Source organism: Sciurus carolinensis, chromosome 1, assembly GCF_902686445.1.
Source record: "Sciurus carolinensis chromosome 1, mSciCar1.2, whole genome shotgun sequence".
NCBI classification, from domain to species: Eukaryota; Metazoa; Chordata; class Mammalia; order Rodentia; family Sciuridae; genus Sciurus; species Sciurus carolinensis.
Genome location: NC_062213.1, coordinates 6149155 through 6153789, shown reverse-complemented (window position 1 = coordinate 6153789; position 4635 = coordinate 6149155).

Here is a 4635-nt window from a genome sequence, read left to right as displayed (position 1 = left end):
AGAGGGAGCCGCACCTCTCCAGGGCGCAGCCCGGCGGCCCCCTCCTCCGGGCACTCCCCGCCTGCCGACAGCTACCATCCAGGCGGTCCATTCAAACCGGGTGAACTGACCAGGCTCCGGTTCTCAGCCCAGTCAGCTCACCTCTGAGCATTCCTGCACTAATATGCGAGTTCTGGGTAGATATCCCATATCCAAATCACAGCAGGCCCCCAGCCCCAAAGCCTAGGTCCATCTCACAATGCAAGAGGCATTTAGTTCACTTACAAACATCCCAGCGTCTTAACAGTTTCAGCATTGTCCAGCAGCCCAAGACCAACGTCTCCTCCAAGACTAGAGGCAAGCTGTTGGCTGTGAGCCCCTGAAAAAATCAAAAGCTAGTTAAGTATATAGAATATATAGTGGCGTAGAGTAAGCATCCCGTTCAAAAAGGGAGGAATAGAGGCACAGAAAGAAGGGATGTGTCCAAAGCAAGCCTGAAAGCCAGCCAGGCAAACAGGTCCCCCACTCCACATACCACTGTTAGGACACACGGTGGTGAGATGCTCTCTCAAGGGCTGAAAGCCAGCCAGGCAAACAGGTCCCCCACTCCACATACCACTGTTCAGACACACAGCTGTGAGATGCTCTCTCAAGGGCTGAGGTGGCCACACCTCTTCACCTTACCTGTGGCAGTGCAATGGGCTCTCTTAGCTGGGTTCTCCCCCAGTCAATAGCTCTTCTTGCCAATCTATGCTGCTGACATCTCTTAAACCCTGGGGTCTGCATGCCAGCTTTGGCTTCACCATTCAGCTTCACCATCGACCTCTCTGGGGCAGCTGGCAGAGACCCCAACCCTGCTGCACTTGACCTGGCCTCAGGCCCTCCTATGCAGTCTCAGTGGAATTCTCCATGACCCCTTGTCTTTAGTGTCTTTATTTCTGCAGAACCAGCACCTTGTGAGTGACCCTCCTCCTCCACACAGACCTGGCCTGCCTACAGTTACCCCCAGTCAGTCCATTCAAACTAAGATGGGCTGATAGGTCACTCCACTCACAAGCTCATCATCCATTTCTCAATACTCTTACATTAACACGGGAGCTTTTAGGAGACACCTCATATCCAAATTATAACAAAGTGGTTGACACAGAATATTTCTAGTCTATTTATGAACATCAAAATAGTAAACTGTTACGCTAATTTTGTGTCCACTTGACCGAGCCATAGAATGCTCATATATTTGGTCAAACATTTTCAGCATTTCTGTGAGGGTGTTTCTAGGATAAGATTAATGCTTAAGTTGGAAGACTGGGTACAAGAGTTTGCCCTTTCTAAGAAGGGTGGACCTCATCCAATCAGTCGAGAGACCGAGCTGAGCCGAAGGCTGACCCTCCTCAGGTCGGAGGGAGTTCCTCTTGCCTCAGGAGCTTTGATCTGGGACACCTGTTTATTGGTTCCTCTCCTGTTTTCAGAGCTGAACTGAAACGTCGGTTCTCCAGGTCTCCAGCGTTCTCACTGACCCTGTGTATCCTGGGACTTGTCAGTCTCCATAATTGTGTGAACCGATTCCTTACAATAACTCTTTTTAGGCAGGTGTGAATAGACCTATGTATCTGTATACCCATGCATGTCTGTCTATCTCAACATGCAGGAAAAGGTCAGATGCAGTTAGACAGATGTAGCTGTCCTACAGTGTCTCTCTCTCTCTTTTACACACACACACACACACACACAGAGATAGAAAAGGGAGAGACAACTAGGGAAATAGATAAATAGAGATGTATAGGCGTAATTCAGATAGATAGACAGATAACAGAGATGCATAGATATATACACAGGTCAATATACTGATATCTTATTGTTTCTGTTTCTCTGGAGAACACTAAGTAATAAAGCTACCCTGCATTTTTTAAAATTTTTGTTTGTTATATATTCACAATTTCAGGAATTTGCTATACTTTCTTCAAAGAATTCTTTGGTGCCGTTGAAACAGAGTAGTTTCATGTGTTTCCCTCTGGCCGTAGTCTGGGCCCGTAGCCATTATGTGGAGCTCACTGTAAGTGTAGGCTCTCGCCCCCGCCCCAGGCCCACTGGATCAGAATGCAGACTGGAAGGGCATGTAGGTGCTTGGTGTGACATTCCTGTATGATGAGAACTAGTGAGGGAAACCTGCGCCTTAGCATTCTATATACTCCGTGGCATTGAGCATGTCCTTTGAGTCAGAACTCATATTCTTCATTTCTGAGAATTTGATCGATCACTTTCTAAAGACAGGTCTTGATATATACAGAAAACCATTGTGCTACAGTCCCTAGCAATGAAAGGCACAAACAATGCTCTCAGAAGTTGCAGCGATCCAGCAAAGTCCAAGAACAGTAGCAGACTGGAGAGACCCTTGATTGTTTAAGAAAAGATCCTGCCTCTGGCTCAAACTCTATGAATGACTGTGATTAAGTCACTTCAGCTCTTAAGCCTCATGCTCCTCATTTCCACACTCACACTGCTGGACCAAGCACTCCTGTGTTTTCTGGATGCCAGCAGGACAGCTCTGTTGAAAGTGCAGCAGTGCACCTCTCTCTGGTGACAAGTATAAATTTCCTGCTTGTGACAGTATCTACTTGGCTCACTAGTAAGCACCAGAAAATAATGAGGAACATTGCTAGAGCGTGATTGACATCCCTGGGAAGAGCAGTTGTCTGCAGGACTCCGCTGCCTCCAATTTATTTCTAACCTGTGACAATGGACAGACAAGAGGGTCCTCACTCATCATAGTTAACATGCTAAAATATTGCACCATTAAAACAAATTTTATCTGATACTTCATCATCCAAATTCTATTTCAGGATCATGTTAGGAATACTCCTGAGGCATTGTCTTACTTGAAAAATGTTATTTCAATTAGTCGGATATCATTCTTCACAGGATTTAGGTCAAACGAGGGGCAGTGCTAAATCCAAACCAAACAATATGTGTCTGCAATAAATTTCTGTTCCTGAATTATTCATACGTAATGGCATAGGTGACTCTTCAAGCATTCTGAATTAAGTAGAATTGATTTCTCACTTTTTTATGCTCTGTTGTACAAGCCTTTTTGTACTTTTACTTCTCCTTAACAAATAAAGTATTGATTCATCTCCACCGAACATGTTTTATTTAAACTTTGGTCTTTGTCAGCAACTTCGTCCTTAGCACCCACAATTCCCTTTCTTAACTTCCCAATTGTCTTTTTGATCCTGAAGGTGAAATCTTTTAACCTGGCTGCTTAGCATGAAATAACCATACGGTGGGTTAAGAGCTCACCAAGAACAATAGCACAACCCTTGTCCACTCTTCCCTGGAGTTTTTATTTCATTAGCACACCCAAAAGAGCATCCTGCATGTTTTTACTTCATTTGGATGGTATAGAAATTAGCAGGGGCTTACATTTCATTGCATATATATATTTTTTTTTTTTTGAAATGTGAAACCCATCATATCTCTTTTTCTTTATCCATAAAGAAGTAAGCACATCTGTAGGGAGGTTGGGGGGGAAATGGGCACAGTAACAACCTCAGCTTGAAGCACATGGTCTGAGTCAAAGTTGAAACCGAATGATATTTGTCAAGCAAACAAATCCAACTTTCATTAGAATTTAGTTTACTTCTTCTAAAATAGTTCATGGAATATTAGAAAGAAAGTTGTGTGTATAAATTACAATCTTTGGTTCAATGGACAGCACTCAAGTTTAACATAAAAAAAAATCATGAGAAATTTAAAGAATTAAGAAGTAAATGAAATTCAGGAGTCTTGACTTTCAACCCTATGCCTGCCATTAATTTTGGGAAAACTTGACCTTTGGCTAAGTTATCCCACCTAGAAAACACTGCTCTGGACAACATCTCCTTTGCCTTCCAATGCTGGGACTGATTGTGACACAGATGTTTGTCAACTTCTGAGCATGGGACAAAGCAGTCATGTTTATCGTCCTTTTTGACTGCATGGCTCATCTGTATCCTCTCCTCTGCTCCTCAACGACCCTTGTGTTCTACAATGAAATCACCATTATGAATTTCCGCACTCTTGCCCATTCCGTTCATTGTAAACTGGCCATAGCATGTGGCCTTCAATGTAAACTCCTCTCATTTTGCAAATCTGCTGCTGAAGACATCCACTGAGTCACACCCCAAATGTGTTACACACAGCAACACACCAGGCCCTTCTCTTTTTGGCAAAGACCGCCTCCCATATCAACCTCCATCTCTTTTGCCCTTGTTTTAGTCAGACTTTTTGTTGCTGTGACCAAAATACCTGACAAGAAAAAAATAAAAGAGGAAAAGTTTATTTGGGGCTCACAGTTACAGAGGTCTCAGTCCATAGAGGGCTGGCAACCATTGCTCTGGGTCCACGGAATGGCAGAACATCATCACACAAGAGTGGGGTGGAGGAAAGTGGTTCAAAACATAGAACAAGGAAGGAGAGAGAGAGAGAGAGAGAGAGAACGTTCCCCTCATCAGTGACAAAATACATACCCCAAAAGCATATCTCTAACGATCAACCTCCTCTAGACACACCCTACCTGCCTACAGCTACTACCCAGTTAATCCCTATTAGTGAATCAGTGCACAGATCAGGTTAAGATTCTCATAACCCAATCATTTCACCTCTACACCCTCTTGCATT